This window comes from Mauremys mutica, chromosome 4 (genome assembly GCF_020497125.1).
Source record: "Mauremys mutica isolate MM-2020 ecotype Southern chromosome 4, ASM2049712v1, whole genome shotgun sequence".
In the NCBI taxonomy this organism is placed as follows: Eukaryota; Metazoa; Chordata; order Testudines; family Geoemydidae; genus Mauremys; species Mauremys mutica.
In genome coordinates, this window is record NC_059075.1 from 11,009,088 (window position 1) to 11,027,644 (window position 18,557).

At 47.7% G+C, this 18,557-nt stretch overlaps 1 long non-coding RNA gene across 1 annotated transcript in view; it reads left to right on the forward strand.

Annotated features, from left to right (window-relative positions):
* LOC123369987 overlaps positions 1 to 18,295 on the forward strand; it is a 34,766-nt gene extending 16,471 nt beyond the window's left edge. The window contains exons 3-5 of the long non-coding RNA XR_006579232.1: positions 12,646 to 12,863; positions 15,980 to 16,096; positions 18,090 to 18,295. This is a non-coding gene — a long non-coding RNA (uncharacterized LOC123369987). The remainder of the gene's footprint in view (positions 1 to 12,645; positions 12,864 to 15,979; positions 16,097 to 18,089) is intronic.
* The last annotated feature ends 262 nt before the right edge of the window (positions 18,296 to 18,557 follow it).

Consider the following 18,557-nt stretch of genomic DNA (forward strand, 5'->3'; position numbering starts at 1 on the left):
GGAAGGATTTGTGCAGTAACACTGCACAAGACGTAAGCAGTCTCTTACAGTCGCCGGCTATCACTCAGTTGTTAATTTGAATCTTTTTTAATCTGAAGTAAAATTGAGTTTACCGATGGATTTGGATTAATCAGATCTGAATGTACCTGGAAAGCCAGTAGACAGTTAGAAAAATTAACTTTCTGTGCTCCAAAAAGTGAAATATAATGGAAACCGGAATGGATGTGGGAACCGATCTCTTGAATGACATTCTGTGTTCTGTTCAAACAAACCAAAGCAGCCTGCGTGCCCTCCCCCCACTCCCAAATACATTACATAAAACAATGCAATCTTCTTGGAAAACTTCTTAAAGAACCATTCCTGGGAAAAGATTTCCTCCCCCCATATTAACAAGTTGTTACTTTTATTTAAAACTCTTCTCTCTCTCTCTCACACACAGGTCTTATGCAGATAGAATTTAACATGCCAGATCAGAAAATTGAACCATCTAGCCCAATATTCTGCCTCGGGCAGTGGCCAATACTTGATACTTGAGGGGAAGACAAACATTCTCTCCCTGATAACTTATGCGGCAATGCTGTCTGTGGAGGATCAGTTTACACCCCGAAGCAGGAGCTTTGATTACCCTTATTTTAGCTTACCTTCCATAATGGGAAATGTTATGGTCACCAGTGTACCCAGGCCTCATTTAAATCTATTCACAGCATCTGGGTTCTTCTGATGGGTGAGTCAGGTTGCTAGCTCATGGGAGGGAGGATAGGGAGGCAATTTTATCACTGGACTCGTGGAATAAATGATGCACACAACTTTGGGGGGAGGGATAGCTCAGTGGTTTGAGCATTGGCCTGCTAAACCCGGGGTTGTGAGTTCAATCCTTGAGGGGGGCCACTTAGAGATCTGGGGCAAAAATTGGTCCTGCTAGTGAAGGCAGGGGGCTGGACTCGATGAGCTTTCAGTTCTAGGAGATTGGTATATCTCCAATCATTATTATTATTATTATTAACTTCTAGGAACTGCAATCTGAACTCCCCCAGCCCTGCAATGGAAACTTGTCTCATAGCATAGCTTGCTGAGTTAGTGGTGAATAAAATCCCTTGCAGCCCACTCACTTTGATGCTATGTAACCTTTGAGGCTCTGTTTGGGGTGTGCCCCCGTACATTACAAGGCATCCACATTTGCCTGAAATGATCTTCAGACCTGCCGCATGGCCTTTTTCTCCCAAGAGATGCTGCTGTTGCTGCACTGCTAATGAATCTACTTTTGCAGATGCCCAACGGGTTTATAGTTTCTAGTGGCCACAGCTGGCCTAGCTGAACCAAGAGGTGAGAAAAGAAAACGTAAGTATACATGAAGGATGAGATTTTGGGGGAACTGGGTCTCCAAATCCTTTCAGCAGCTTTGAAAAGCTAAGCTTAATATTTAATTGCTAGGTAGACTCCATTGTCGTGATAGTAATAGTGCAGGGCGGAATGACGGTGTTAGATGGGGACAGGAAAGTACAAGCATGGATTTGAAAAGCCTTTCCCTGAGGAAAACTGATGCCCCGTTTTGGACAGCTTCCCTTCCTGCTTCCTCTGCTTCTCATTCGTTCCACCTATTCATAAAAGGGACTGAAGCAAAACAGAGGCCTTTGTGTTACTTGCTGGCTGCCTTAATGAGAGGGGAGTTTCAGAACTGGGGAGTGTGTGTGTGTGCTCACATACCATGGTGTGAATGCCTAGGTAGATGAGGGGGTGGGAGTGGGGAATAACAACTGGGAAACTGAAGAAGGAAATCAAAAGGGAACTTTGTGACCAACCTGTCTCCTGCCAAACTTGGGCCTGACTCAAATCTTGTGCTGGTTTCACAGTGTGTGTAACCCCCTTGACTTCAGTAGAGATATTCCTGACTAACACCGGGGTACTTGAAATCAGAATCAGGCTCATTATGAGCCAAACAGCATCACCTATAGCTAAGGTTTTCTAACACTTTCCATTATAAGACCCTGTTTTCAGTTGCTTTTAACTTTCCCAACCTTGTCCATGCTCAGTGTCTGCCTTTGGCTGAGTTATTTTTGTTTGTTTATATATGTATTTATTTAAAGTTTCAGCTAAGAGAGTTCAGCTGTTGCTCAGAACAAAGCTAGGGGAAAATATGTTTAAAAATTCTTGCTATTGTTTTGCTGACAAGCTCTAGCACCTCCATGCTTTGGAGTGCAGGGACTTGAAATTTGGTAGAGGAGTTGCCTTTGTGTCAGCGAGGTGCTTTTCACATCCTTGTAGAAACCTACCCATATTTGGCCCAGTTATGAGCTTTGCATAAGAGCTTTTAAGTAGAGCTTTGTTAAAGTTTGACAGCTAAATTCTCTGCAGATTGCATCCACGCTGAGCATGCTCTGCCCCTCCCCAACGGCTACAGAGGATGAGCAGGATTTTCTGCATCTCCTGGCAGACAGGGGCTACTGTGGCACCAGGAACTGAGAGCCTGTCGCTCCATCCTGTGCTCTCAATTCTCCCACTGCTGGAGGAGGAGAAGACCAAGGAAGCTTGCAGGGTGGAATGCAGAGGGGTGAGGAGTGGAGGTGGGGCACTGCAAAGAAACAATCTGTGAGGTGGGGTGGGGCAGAGCATGCTCAGCATGGAGGCAGTCTGCCCCACATGAGGGGTACCTGCTAGGGGACCAGGGCTGAAGGGGGCAAGTGCGGGGAACAGGGAAAGAATCACATCTGTAACCACTAGAGCACACTCCAAATCAGAACCTGGAATAGAACACAGGACTCCGGAATCTCAACGTTCCTCTGCTGTGACACCCACTCGCAAAGTGTCTTGTCACCTTCTAGTAGTAGGTCCACATAGAGGGTAACAGCCTACTGCTGCTACCAACTATTCCATTAGCTCAAGAGCAAGACGTTTGTGATGTGGATCTCAAGGTTCCAACCCTTCTGATAATATTGTAGGGATTCAGTATTGGTCCACATGATGGATTTTCTGTTTCTTCTTCCAGTGCTTGCTCATGTCCATTCCATATTAGGTTTGTGTGCTCACCACATGCATCGGTGTCGAAAGATTTTCCCTCAGCAGTATCCGTAGAGGACCGGCTCTGGCGCCCCTGGAGTGGTGTCCACATGGCACAGTATAAGGAGCACCACCGGCTTTCCCCACCCTCAGTTCCTTTTTTCCACCAGTGATGGTGCTGGAACATCTGCTGCTTCGGCTAGTGTTGTTTCGTTGTCTGTTTTTGTGAACTTTGAAAACCTGTAATATAGTTGTATATAGTTAGTAGTTTCTTAGTCACCCTTAGTAGTAGTTCTCAACTTTTCATTGTCCCAAACAGGACTCAGCCTGGGGACTGGGCATGCCCCGGTGCCCAGGCTTTGAGCCCTGCGATCGCTGCAAACGGCCTATACCCATCAGTGATCCACAGACCATATAAGGTGCTTAAGCAAAGGGCACATAAGTGTCAGTGCCATATCTGCAAGTCCTTCAAACCTAGGATGAAGAAGGAGCGCGATATCCATTTGAAAGTGCTCCTAATGGAGTTGGCCCTCACTCCAGCATCGGAGTAGTGGTCTGACTCTGTACCGAGCACTGTGGCCTGTGTGCGCAGTCCTCCGCTGGTGCTGGCCACAAGCCGGCACCGGTCCCCCTCCATGGCTCTGGGGAAGAAGCCAAAAAAGACTGGGAGGGGAAGATCTCCTACCTCCCATAAGGGACAGGAGAGGGCTGGGGGTGAGCCACGACCCGTGCCGGGCAACTCAACACCCCCTTCAGGAAGTCGAGCCCCATCTCAAGTCGAGCGGTGCAGCCCATCCCATGCTTTGCCTGCGACCCCAGATAGAGGTGCAGGCCCTAGCCAGCTTCAGGTGCTGTTGATGCCCGAAGCTCTTCGAGCAGTTCAAGAGATCCTGACTCTCCCGGTGTCGCCCACACCGGTTCCCATGGTACCCCAGTCTTGGGGAAAACCCGTGTTGGGACCTATGCGTGCGTCCCCACCTCAGCGGTACTGATCCCCATCAAGAGGGATGTCCCACCAGCATTTGCCTGTCCAAAGCCGTCACGCCTCAGGACGGGAGAGGCAGGCTCAGTGGAGCCCTCTTTGGTTCCTGCACCGGGGACACTGATCGAGGGACTCGAGGTGTACCTCACCGATAGATTGGTGCAGACACTCTGAGGCATGTACCACCTGGCAAGAACTTCAGGACCGCCCCAACTGTCTCCAAGGGCCCAATACTGATCCTGGCACTGATCGGACACCAGAAACTTCCGGCCACCGGGCCGTCATCGCTTGTCTCCAAGATGGAGGTTGCCCTACTCAGGATGATCTTCCTGGCAACTGGCCCGTAGTAGTTCCCAGTCCCGTTCGACATCCTGGTACCGGTCGAGTAGCATGAGGTGCAGATTGCCGGGTATCTGACACAAATCTGCCGAATGCCATCGGTCCCCGAGAGCCTGACCAAGACAGCCTCGCTTGGACAGGTAGGCTTCGGGATGCAGCGACCGGCACCGGTTGGACAAGAGCCACCGCTCAGCCTGATCCTGGTCGCCCAGGGCCAATCGCTCCACTGGTAGCTCCAGCTTGGAGCAAGGTTCCCTGCCTGCTGGACAAGCCCCGGTACCGGCGGTGCTGACTACATTATCGGCACTGAAACCTGTTCCATGGCCCCAAGTGCAGAGGCCGGTGCCATGGTATCCATAGAACCCTTGGGGGTTCACTCAACTTTCCCAGGCTGCCTGATTGGTGTTGGGAGCCTCGGAGAGGGCAGTGGTATCCCGTCCCCCTCTGATGCTCGAGGCTTTGGGGGGTAAGACCCCGCAGGTCCAGGAGAACCCAGGGGAGCAAGCTGGTGGACCACCAATGTACGTGGAGTTTCCCGCGGCACTGGCATCATCCTCGTCATCACCAGACGGGGCTATCACGGGGCCGCCTCGCCCAATTCCTCAGGATGATGCCAAAGTGCACCAAGAACTTGTGAAGAGGGTCGCTTCTAACCTGGGGCTTCAGGCAAAGGAATTGGAAGAGCCCTCAGACTCTGTTTGATGTCCTCTGCTCCTCAGCTCCAGACAGGGTGGTTCTATCCCTTCATGAAGGGGTCTCCAAAATCACTAATACCCTGTGGCAGACCCCCTCTTCCCTGTCCCGTATCTCTAAAAGGGCCAAACGCAAGTGTGATATTGCACTCTATATGATTTTATGAAAGTATGCTGATGAGTGTGAATATAATGTAAATAAAATATACTTCATGCAAAAGGTCTCTTGTAAGGTATCATTACAAAGCTTATAATCTACGGTGTGTGGTCATCCTATTTGTTTAAATGTATCACTCTTGTATCTGAAACTAGAAATATGAAATATAACTCTGAGGGCCTATTGTAATTATGCAAAGTGTGGGCCATTAATGGTGGTTTGGAATCTTGATGGCTCCCATCAACCAGGACAATTGACTGTGGATGGCTCTGTTTGCAGGCAGGCCTTTCTGTGAGCTTTATACAGGGTAAAACAGATTTATTTGGGGTTTGGAACCCTTTGGGAGTTGAGCATCTGAGTGTTAAAGACAGGAACACTTCTCAACCTGCTTTCAGTTAAGTCTGCAGCTTTGGGGCACGTGGTTCAGACCCTGGGTCTGTGCTGGAGCAGACTGGTGTGTCTGGTTCAACAAGACAGGGTGCTGGAGTCCCAAGCTGTCAGGGAAACCAGGGTCAGAAGTAGTCTTGGCACGTCAGTTGGCAGCCCCAAGGGGGTTTCTGTGATCCAACCTGTCACAGCAAGTACTTTGTGCCAATCAAAGAGTATGAGTACTTATACTCCCACCCAGCCCCTAATTCCTTGTGGTTGAGGCAAGGACAGCCTGGGGCCACCCCCAAAAATAAAGACTCAAGGAGGCTGGATCTCTGTGGACGTAAGGTTTATTCATTTTCCAGCCTTCAGCTGAGAGTGGCCAACCACCAAGCCCTCCTTGGCGGATATGACTTCAATATGTGGCTAGCCATGGCCAAGTTCGAAGGGTCGCTCCCCAAGGCTTCCAAGAAGGAGTTACGAGTGATCCTCGATGAGGACAGACCGTGGTCAGGGCAGCCCTCCAGGCAGCATTGGATGCTGGTGCTGCTGCTGCCTGCACCATGGCTTCCGCTATCTCCATGTGGCGAGTCTCTTGGCTGATTTGCTCTGGGTTTTCCACTGAGTCCCATCAGCCATTGCAGGACCTGCCCTTTGATGGAGGGGCCCTATTTGTGAAGCAAACAGATAGCAAGTTGCATGGCCTCAAGGACTCCTGGACCACCCTGAAAACCCTGGGTCTCTACGTCCCAGCCCCGGTGCGTAAGCGGTTCAAACCGCAGCAGCCTCAGGACCAGAGGAGCCAGCCTCGGCAGGACCAGCCCCATAAATGAGCCAAGGGTTACAAGCACTGCCTGAGCCACCCACCTCCACCCTAAGCCCAGTCAGACTTGACCCGTAATAAGCAGGGGGCCAAGTGGTCATTTTGAGGGTGCGCCTGAGGGCAACCTACCAGACTATTCCCTGGATCCATCTTTCCCAGTGTTTTCCAACTGCCTTTCCCCTTTCCTCCTGGTGTGGACTGCTATAACTTCGGACCAGTGGGTCCTCAGCACAGTGGAACAGGGTTATACCCTCCAGTTCCTTTCTACTCCGCTTCTCACCCGCCTTCCTCATCCCTCTTCAGGGCCCCTCTCACGAGAGTCTCCTCATGCAGGTGGTAAAGGGGTTACTACAGCTGGGTGCAGTGGAGGAAGTTCCTCTCGAGTACAAGTATTCCGGGTACTTTTTAATCCCAAAGGCCAAGGGCAGTCTGCGGCCCATCCTGGACCTGCGAGACCACAACAAGTACCTACAGAAGCTAAAGTTCTGCATGGTCTCTCTGGCTTCTATTATCCCGTCCCTGGATCGGGGAGACTGGTATGGGGTCCTCGACTTGAAGGACTCATACTTCCACATAGCGATCTTTCAAGGACACAGACGCTTCCTCTGGTTTACAGTGGGGCCCCACCATGGTCAGTTTACAGGCCTCCCATTCAGCCTGGCAACAGCACTGAGGGTGTTCACCAAGTGCATGTCATAGTGGCAGCTTACCTCAGGTGCCGTGGTATCCAGATCTACCCGTACCTCAATGACTGACTCATCAAGGGCGGCTCCAGGTCTCAAGTCCGAAGGGATGTTGCCGTGCTTCAAGCCATGTGCCGCTCTCTGGGCCTACTGGTGAATGACAAAAAGTCGACGTTAATGCCAGTGCAGAGGATAGAGGTCATCAGAGTGGTGCTCGACTCAGCCTGCCCCTGAGCGTTTCTGCCACTGGAAAGGTTCCACCCAATGGCGAACCTCATCACGGAAGTCACCGCGTTCCCTCTGACTACAGCCAAAGTCTGCCTGTGCCTGCTGGACCACATGGCAGTGGGCACTTATGTGGTCTGCCATGCCAGGCTCTGGATGTGGACCCTGCAACAATGGCTGGCGACTATCTGTTCCCAGTCCCGAGAAGATCATTACCATCTCCCAGGAGATATTTATCTCGCTGTGATGGTGGACCAACCGCAGGACAGTTCTGGAAGAGGTTCCATTTGACAACCCTCCTCACTCATCAAGCTGGTGTTAGATGCCTCAGACCTCAGATGGGGGGCACATCTCGGCAACCTTCAGATACAGAAGATGTGGACCCCAGAGGATGCATGGTTACACATAAATGTCAAAAGCTCCGAATGGTCCAGCTGGCATGTGGAGTCTTCTTTCCCTACCTGTCGGGCAAGGTGGTACGAGTCCTGTCAGACAACACAGCCTTGATGTTCTACATCAACAGGCAAGGGGAAGCGTGATCGTCGGTTCTCTTTCAGGAGGCGCTTTGTCTGTGGGACTTCTGCATCAGCCACAAAATCCACCTGGAAACTTGTCACCTTCCCAGCATCAGGAATACGCTGGCAGACTGTGTTTTGATGTTTTGATGCTCAGCAGGGACTTCTCCTCTCACCACGACTGGACGCTCCTTATAGAGGTAGCCTACATGATCTTCCAAAGGTGGGGAACTCCCCAAATGGACCTGTTTGCTACCAGACAGAGCAGGAAATGCCACTGATTTTGTTCTCATGGGGTCTGAGCAAGGTCTCCCTCCTCAATGTCTTCCTCTTGTCATGGTCAGGGAGCCTGATGTACGCGTTCCCTCCAATCCCTCTCATCAGCAGGACCCTGGCAAAGATCAAGAGAGACAGAGCACAGGTTATCATGATTGCCCCGGTGTGGGCTCACCAGCATTGGTTTGGCACGCTCATGAGCCTGTCAGCGGCCCCTCCCTGGCCCCTGCCTAACCAACCAGACCTGCTGTCACAGGACCACAGTCGGCTCTTACACCCCAACCTCAGATCCCTCCACCTCTTGGCATGGATGCTGCGTGGCTGAACCTGGAGGAGTGGACCTGGTTGGAAGGAGTCCAACAGATCCTCATGGAAAGTAGGAAGCCCTCAACTAAACTGACTTACCTGGCCAAGCGGACTAGGTTTTCCCTCTGGGCATCCGAACGGGGCATCTCTCCCTCACGTTCCTCCATACAGGCTGTCCTGGACTACCTGCTCCATTTGAGGAACCAGGGCCTGGCACACTCTTCCATTAGAGTGCATCTTGCAGCCATCTCCGCTTTTCACCCGCCAATCCAAGGACAGATGGTGTTCTCCCATGATGTGACAGTCAGATTCTTGAGAGAGCTGGAGAGACTCTTCCCACAGGTGTGGGCTCCTGTCCTGCAGTGGGATCTTAACTTGGTCCTCTCTAGGCTTGCTGGCCTTCCCTTTGAACCACTGGGATCCTGCTCCCTTTCCCATCTGTTATGGAAGGTCACATTCCTGGTGGCAGTGACATCAGCGAGATGGGTCTCAGAAATTAAAGCCTTGATCTCAGAACCGCCATACACTGTCTTCTACAAAGATAAAGTTCAGTTGTGGCCCCACCTGGCCTTCCTGCCAAAGGTGGTCTCCATCTTCCATATGAACCAGGACATCTCCCCCCCAGTGTTCTGTCCCAAACCGCACAAGACCAGTGAAGAGAGCTGTCTTCAGGCCTGGACATTGGAGGGCCTTAGCTTTTTACTTAGAATGTACCAAGCCTTTCCATAAATCTACTCAACTCTTAATTGCAACAGCAGATAGGATGAAGGGTCATCCGGTGTCCTCACAGAGGATTTCCAATTGGAACACCTCATGCATAAGGATCTGTTTACGACCAGGTGAGGGTTCTGCTGCTGCCGATTGTCAGAGCCCACTCGACGAGAGCTCAGGTGTCTTTGGCGGCCTTCCTGGCACACATCCCTATCCAGGACATCTGTAGAGCTGCAACATGGTCCTCTGTCCACACATTTACCTCTCATTAAGCCATCACTCAGCGGGCCCGCGATAACGCTGGGTTCGGCAGAGCTGTGTTGCAATCTACACATCCGTGAGCTCCTATTCACCTCCAGGGGTACTGCTTGGGAGTCACCTAATGTGAAATGGACATGAGCAAGCAGTAGAAGAAGAAAAGACAGTTACTTCTTCTGTAACTGGTGTTCTTCGAGAAGTGTTGCTCATGTCCATTCCATGACCTGGCCTTCTTCCCCACTGTCGGAGTTTCCAGCAAGAAGGAACTGAGGGTAGGAGGAGCTGGCAGCGTCACCTTATATTGCACCATGCGGGCGCCACTCCAGGGGGCGCCGGAGCTGGTCCCCTATGGATACGGCTGAGGGAAAAACTTCTGGCACCGGTGCACGTGGCAAGCACACAGACCTACAATGGAATGGACATGAGCAGCACATCTCGAAGAACACCAGGTACGGAACCGGTAACTGTCTTTCTTTGCTTTTTAGTCAACTTAGGAAATTACATTAAAAAAAACGACATTAAAAGAACGCTACGGTTGCAAAGGCAAGTGCTCAAAAGTTCGGATATGTCAGTAGTCGGATTTCCTGTGCAATCTTAATTTGACATCCCTGTGCATATGCATATGCATTATACAGTCTTTAATTGCATGATCACGTACAATTTTTTCCACAGGGCCTCTCCCTCTCTCAGCGCACGGGATGGATGGAGTTCACTGAATAGGTAGTGATCCAGTATTTCTTGTTGTCCTTAGTGTGTGGCTGTAGGCCCAATTTATTGTACGCAATTTAATCCTTGCACTGAGTAGGAATGATTAATTAAGGACTACCCTGTGTCTATCAAACTAGTTGTATTTGTGGCCTAAACTAGGCTGGGGCCAGTGCTTCCAATGCGGTGGAAGGTTGCTTGTGACGTTAAGGCACTGAACTTGGATTCAATTCCTGTTTCTGCCACAGATTTCCTGTGTGATCTTGGACAAGTCACTTAATTTCTCTGTCCAAAGGGGATAATGGCATGTCCCAATCAGACAGGGGTACGGGAGGATAAATTCTTTCATGTTGGTGAGGTGTTCAAATACTACAGTGAAAGGGGTCAGGTACAAATCTAGCTAGAGAAAGACAGATGGTAAAAGTCTAAGGCCTTTGTCCAAAGTCCACTTCTGCATTTAATACATTCCTCACACACTTAAATAAAATGTGAAAAATGTTTGCATTTCATTCTTTAAGTAACAGAGAAAGTCAAGCTGGATGTATCGGAAAGCTTAGAATTTGAAAGCTATATTATCCTCTGCCTGCAGTACAATGATTGAAAATGACATCTTCTGCATACCCAATTAAAATTCATACCTTTTAACCTTCCCAACCATCGGAGATCTGTATCATTAAGACTGATTCAACAAGATGCCTTGATATTCTAAATTATTTGTATGCCTGGTATTCCAAATAAACATTTGTGAAATTCATTTCAAAAGATGTTAACACTCGTGAAACCCATGTGCCCCAAAGGGATTATATAAATTTCCATGTCAAATATTTGAAGCAAAGCACTTGTACAGAAACAGTGTTTTTTTGTGTTTTGATGCCTTTCATTTCCATAAACTAGATTACTTTCTGAAATTACTTTCACACAGAGAACAGTTTCTATTGAATTCTAGTCAGTGAGCTCCTCAGAGTGTGATGTGAATAAAATATCGATGGGCTATGTAGCAGCCGGTATGCATATGCATGTGTGTTGGAGGAGGAGGGCAAACCAAGTTTAGATTTTATCTGTAAGAGGGTTCATAGACAGAGATTTACTGTCTTAGAGTAATTGCTAAACAACTATTTCATTTATAACCTAACAAGAAAGCTCTCTGGATTTCTGTCTCCATCTCTTACCTGGCTAACAATGAGCTGATCTCTCTTGTTAAGTACTGATTTGCTGGCATGCAGCTGTTTCTGGCTGTCAGTAGTTCTTCAACAGCAAAGTTTTATCTGCTTCTTGCAAACCCTGATTCTGTCAAAAAAAAAAAAAAAAAGTCTCGCACACAAAAAATTGATCTGAGCCAACATTATCCTTATTGTCCTCCTTTTGCCTGTGAAATGGTCAAATGCCCAGGTTTCTAGAGGAGGAAAGAAACGCTTGAAAAAGAAATTGGCAGTTTTAAGATTAAAAGTTTTACATAAACTACCCCTAAAACCTCTGCTTTGTATCATATCTGCTGTTTAGATTACGTCGATCTTTGTGGGAAATTGGCTTCTCAATTTGTTTGCAAGAGAACAGCAGGGACAGCAGTAACATCTGTGATCAATGTTCTACAACTCAGCCCCAAATCATGGGCTATGGGATCCTCCCCGAGGATCCTTTGTAAAGGACACGTGTCAAGTTCACTGGGTTCAAAACAAGCCAAGTCTGCAGAACACTGTATCTCCTACCCAAATGGCTTCAGAAATTAAAAAATAAAACCCCAAAGAAGATACCATCAATCAAAGATGGTGCATTTGTGGTTTCTAGTTATTTGTAGTATGTGATTTATAGATTATGGGCAAAATTCTTCTCGCTGAACAGCAGTGAGGAGCCTCTTATCCTCAGTGAGGATCTTTATCGTACATTTTGTGCTTGTTCAGCACATGGTGCTCCCATTGACATCAGTGGAAATTTCACCTATGGAATCAGGATCGGTCCTGCTCTACTTGCAGCTGCGGCTGACTGCCCCCCAAAAGTGGGCAAGCAACCGCATTGGGGTGTGCAAAGATTCACTTGCATGCATAATTTAAACAGCTCCCAGTCACCTGATTGGTGCTTGCAAATGTGAGCTGTGCATGCACACACTCACAGGCTGAAGATGTCGGCTCACTCCATTGGGCTTAGACAGTTGTGTGCAAACTCAAGCTGAATGCCCCCTTACTCTTCATCTTGATCAGACTGTCCCTGCTGCAGAGTGGTTCTGCTGGAACGAGAGACAAGGAACCTGCACAGCTGTTCTCCGTGGGGTTTCAGCCACAACGCGGTAGAGGGGTGTTTTGGTGGCAGAGTAAGAGTGGGCTGAAAGGATGGCTGGAGGCACAGTCCGGGGATCCATTGGTTTAACAACTCGGAAGTCTCAGTTATTGCAGAACCACTCTGCTGTTGTCATCAGCCAGGAGGGGGAAGCTCTGTCCCCACCCACGACGCACCCTTTGTACTTGGGGAGATTGATAAAACAACAAGAGATGCCTGTCTGAACACTCTGGGCATTGCTGGCAAATACTAAACATACCCATCTTGGGGTAAAATGCTCGTGTTTTCACAGTCTCACGTCTTCTTTTTCCTCTTTTTCCTTTGTCTTGTCATCTGAAGTTGTCTGGTAGGTGGTTTCCAGACAGAGACTCTTCTCTGGCTGCAGCATTTTGTCACCATTCCCTTTTGGACTTGTGCAGCAGCCCCCAGCGCATACCATGCGGTGGTCCCATTGTGCAGCGACTAATGGAAGTTCGTGAATACTCATTTCGTATTAGTTCCACAAGAGCGTCAGCTTGCGCTTGTTTTTGGTGAAACAGAGAGAGGCTCAGCCAAAGGTGAGTCCTTTCATGTCATTTTTTGGATGTAATTTCCTGTTTTGTTTTTCTTAACAAAGCAAACTGGAATTGGGGTCTTGTGGTGTAAATGCCTAGCACAGTAGTTCAGACAGGAAAAAAAACAAAGTGGAGACCAGTGAGACAGAGAGTGAATGCAACGGAGTAAAAAAGCCAACAGAAAATCACTTTGCATGGACAAAGAATGCGGGCCTGATTCTAATCTCACCTGAACTGGTGTCAATCAGGAATAACTCCACTGAAATCATTGTAAACCCAGTGTTAGACCATCATTACATCCTTGGGGGGATCTGTACGGAAACTGGCATGGGTACCGGAGCCAGTCATAGCAATATCGTCCAGCTCAAATGCACGTCAAAATTACTTTAGAAGATCCTAACATAAGTGAAGTCAGTGGCAGCATTTGGAGAAGCCATCCCACTGTGATGAAATTAAATATTACGCCAATGGAAAAGGCCCTTTGACTCAAGTTATGGCTTTGCTGTGAATGCAGACATCCATACTACAGCGCAGCAGACTGTGAGGCTGCGCCCTTCTCAGGTTGGGTGACTTCCCCAGATCCTAAACTTGCATTTACTCTCTCTCCAGCAAGGGTACGTGACTCAAGACTTGGTGCAAAGTTCATCTCCCATTGAGACTTCAAGCCGCAAGGTCCTGATTGGTCATCTACTGGCGACAGTGCAGTGTAGTCCGTTTCTTGGTTGTGGTGAATGCATAAAGGACAAGCCACCAACTAAAATGAACCCTGCCTAAACATTCAGGATGGGATTCTCAAAAACTCTCTGCATGGGCCTAACTCTGCTCCCATTGGAGTCAATGGTAAAAGTCCCATTGGCCTTACTGTGCCCCATCTCCCCCTGAGGAGCCACAGTCAGTCAACATTTTCAGTGGTGAGAGAAAGATAAAAGGCTGGTCCCCTGCCACTGCTAATGTAATGTCAAAATGTGAAGTAAAAGCTAAAAACTGGGCTGCAAGACATTTTCTCTCTTCAGTGTATTTATTTAATCTGGTTAGCGCCAGTCTTCAGGGGCAGACTTTGCAAATCCCTGATTATTTTAGGCGGTGAATCTAGTCCGAACCAGGCTGGTGGCCAGCCTGTGTGCACTCCACACTAGCTGAGTTAGTTAATCAGGTCAATGCCAGGCTAGTCTGTCGGCAGACTGTACACAGGGCATTTTAATTGGCTAATCTGGTCACTTGACAGTCTGTTGGGCAGGCTGGGTAAATCTCTGCGTTGTTTTAGTTAATGTAGTCGGTGCTACCCTGTCTGCAGGGCAGTCTGATTAGCATGCAGGGTGTTTTGATTAGTTAATCAAGTCAGCCCCAGTCTTGTCTGGGTGCAACCCCTATATTACTGCAGTTAGGTCAGCTTGTTGCTCGTAGGTCACCTTCAGCGTTGTGTTTTTGGCGGTTGTACAGCAGTGTTACGGATGAGTTATGGCTCAGTCTATCTTCTTTTCCTTGAGAGTATTACTTATCTCAGTAGTGTCTAGCTTTTCTGTGGTTAGTGTGGTGTGTCATCCATACCGAGGGCCACCTTACTTGGATCTCTATGTATTTCAGCCTAGTTATGCTTTCCCCTGTGCTAGGGATTTGAGCCTATGCACATCAAAACTAATGACAAAATACAGATTGACTTCTAAAAGAGCAGAACTGCGTAGCCTTATCTATAGTTATGGGTTACTTCAACCAACTGCCCACCCCACGATGAGGGTTTACACATATTGTAATCTGACAATTCAGCCCCAAGAGTGACTACCGCAGAGAGATTATCGATAGAAAGTAGGGTGCCAATTTTGGCTGGCTGAATTCCTGGAGGTTACATCACATGACATCACCCTTACTTAAAGATTAATATTTAATTCCTGGAGATTCCAGGACAATCCTGGAGGATTGGCAATCCTAAGAGAAGGGGGACCCCATGTTGCACAGTAGGAACAACGAAGTGCTGTTTTTATAATAATTGCTTCTATTAGCCAACCAAACAACAGTTCGCACCCTGCAATCTGGCTAAGAAAGGAGAGACCAACGCAGAACGCAGTGTGTTTGAGTTACACGCACCAAACCTGGCGGAAAAACCCAAAGTGTTAGTCCTCATCCTCACGGTCACCACCAGGGGTCGTCATCCGAGCGTCACTTCCTACCATGGCATGCAGGCTGGGATAAAGCTGATATAATGTGCTACACTGATGCTCGCTGGGTTCAGAGATATTTATGACGGTTTTAACCCCTTTCCCTTATTTAAATTTCTACACACCACTACATTTGGGGTGCCCCGTTTTTCAGGTGCTAGCTCATCAGTTCCCTTTATACTCATGAGCATTTACGTCATCTTATCACCATAGTAACAGTCAGTTACCTTAAGGAAGTCTTTAACATTTCACCCCGGCTACCAATGGCCATCTTGTGCTGTCTACTGATCCCTCCTAGACATTATTAGCCAAACTCAGCAGGTATTTTCAAAACACCAGCATATCACAAACATAGACACAAGCTCAGCAGGTTGTTTATTAACTTACTTATGCTAATTTATCCTAACTCCTAAAATCTGATTTGGCTAAACTAAATATTTTACAGGCCTGAGGCTTGTAGGCCCTGTGTTACAGCATTAATTAATATTGCTATTTCACCTCTATTGTCTAAATATACTCCTAATGTCTTTTATCCTTGGCCACAGTTGAGATTACTTTCTTCTTCCTAGTCTTGTTTGTTCTACAGTTGAGCCTAGAAACCCCAGCTGAGATTGGGCCGTATTGTGCTAGGCGCTGTACAAACGCGTAGCAAAAGTCAGTCCCTGCCATGAAGAATTTGCAATCTAAATAGACAGGACAGACAAAGGGTGGGAGAAAGAGCATGCTATCACCACTGTTTTGCAGGGTGGGAAATGGGGCACAAAGAGAGTGAGGGGCTAACTCACGGTCACAGATAAGCCCAGCTCTTCAGCCAGTGCATTCACGTTAGCATCTCTCTTTCTGCTCACAGAGCAGACCCCTTTTCTGACAAGTACTAGGTCTCCCTCTTGAGCTACAACATCCAGCGCCTCAGAACAATGCTTCTGTAGCAAGATTTATCTCTTTGTTTTGTTTTGTAATCTAAAGACTATTTTAATCTGAAGAATCTCACAGAACAGAGGAGTAAGGGGTCGTGCAGAATCCGCCAGTCTTCTGTGCAGACGACTTTTAGAAGACAACAGTTCGTTGGTTTTTATAAAGGGGGTAAGTAAAAACATACACATAATACAAGAGAAGCTGCATGATGATAAACCAGCATAAAGGCAGGAGTCAAAAATCTATCAAACATTCATATTTGCCACTGAAATAGGTCCACTCTAGAGGAAAAGGTGACACATACTGGTGGGGAAAAGATGGTCTTGGGAGTAAGATACTGGACTGAGCACCAGGAAATGAGTTTTATTCTTGGATCTGCCAAGTACTTCCTGTGAGACAGGAGACATGTACTTCACCTTCATCATCCATAAAACGAGGGGGTTATATACTAGAGGTCCTAGATGCCATGATATATAATTAAATAATAATAATATTATCCTCCCCTCCCAGACAGGGTGTTGGGAGGCTGTTGGTGAAGTGTGTTGCGATCCATGTAACGGAAGGTGCTGTGAAAAGACAAAGTGTTATTGTTATTTTATATATAAAAGCCGGTTTAGAAAAGAAAAAGGAATTAGGAGCATGGCACCTTGGTAACCAGAATGTTTACTCCTTTGTATGACGCCAAGTGAGATCGCAGTGCAGGCTGGGTGGAGTGAGAGTTGTTCGGTGGAAAGGCAAAATCCTTTCAAGAAATCTGTGGTGCAGCCAGGACCCGGGCTCCACCCAGTTGTGAGAATTAACGCTGAATGTGCTGGAGTCATCAGAGGTCGATCTGGAGCAGGCCGGCCAGGGTCAGAGCTCTTCAGTGAGGTTGCTTTCTCCGTGTAAGCCTCAAGCTGTATTGTAAGGGGGAGCCCTCTTCTGACTCAGCGCAGGATATGATGTGGGGGATACTTCACTAATGCATGCAGGATACTAACACCTTGAGAGCCCCATCTGTTCCAGTAAGCTGAATGCTTCCAGGGTGCCAAAGTGCAGCTTGGGAATGGTCCTTGCTTTATCCATGTCGAAGCAGTTGGCATCAGAGCAGTTCCCCGGCGCCCAGAGCGGGGAAATCCTGAAGTAAATGCGAGTAGACACGATGGCAGAAAAGAACTAACAGTTAGGGCAACTCAGGGTCACCAGGTCTCCCAGCAGGGACAGGTGCATGCCACTCTGCTTTTGGCTGGCAGCCAAAGACTTAGCTGTGGGACTTGTGCCAGTCACGCATGAAGAACAGACACAAGACTGTCTGCTGTGACTGCACCCCCAGAGACAATAAGTAGTTTCTTCTTTTTTCTTTTTTCCCCTGCAAATGCACCCACTCACAGAGTGGCTGGTGTCCAGATTGCTGTGCAGTGATTCTGAGAATGGCTGTGCAGGCATCACGGACTCCTGAAGTCAGCAACGAACACTTTGCAATACCATTATATTCCTGAGACCCTTTTGTATCTCTTCTACTGCCGGCGGGGGAGATAGGGGGGAGACATGAACACTGATTTGCGTTCACAACTCAGGGGGCTGTATGCACAAACTGCTATTTGCATAGGCAAGTATCCAGCTGTGCATTCAATTGCTTGATGTACGTAAACAAATGCAGATACCTGCATATTGAGTGGCCTCTAGTCAGTGTTGGGTGAAAATTTGGCCATTGTAGTGAGTTAACTCATTGAGTTCACTTGCTGTTGGAAAGGTTAGAATCAGGGCAGAGGAGCTGTGTAATTAGGGTGACCAGATGTCCCGATATTTGGGGCTTTTTTAAATATGGGCTCCTGTTCCTCCCATCCTGATTTTTCACACTTGCTATGTGGTCACCCTATGTGTAATATATATGCAGTTTTTTGTATTTCCCCCACCCCATCTTATACCTGACAGGGTCTTTCATTAACGTTATGTGTTATACATATGCCAGTACTTAGAGAAATCACCTCCACATAATATGGACTATCCAGGTATTCACCACATAAATGGTGAGCATCTAAATAACCACCCTGCCTGGTATGCCATATGTCTCTTACAGTCAGAGAAGATACAACTCAGTTTAAATCACAATCAGAGAAAGTATTTTTCTCTCGTCTCCTCCACCTTTTCTCTTTTCCCTTTTCTGTTTCCCTTCTCTCAGCCGGTGTTAGCAACAGCCGTCTCCAAAGAGATTAATTCAACACTGGATGGCAGCAGCAGAGGCTAGCAGCTACCAGAGAGAAAGGACAGTGTTAAAGGTGTGGGTGTTGCCTCCGGAGAATATGTCCCAACTAGTCGGAGGATCTGAAATCTATCTATGCTCATTTTCAGCTTGTGGATAATGAATGTCTGATGGTGCCTTAAATAAAATGCATTATACTTAAATTAGCAAGTGGTCACTATGACTTCTATCTTCTTTTACATTTTCGGTGGGTGTCTATGGGGCCACTGAGCTGCCCACGGATGATGTAGTGTTCAGCATGCTAGCTTTGCCATGAGGCGTATCAGGGTTGATGTTTCGTATTTATTGTATTTCTTATTCACTTGGCACCTGTAACAGTTGTAACTCAGCACTTGATGGTAACCTAGAAAGCCTGTCAAAATTACTGTGTCTCATTAAAAAGAATTT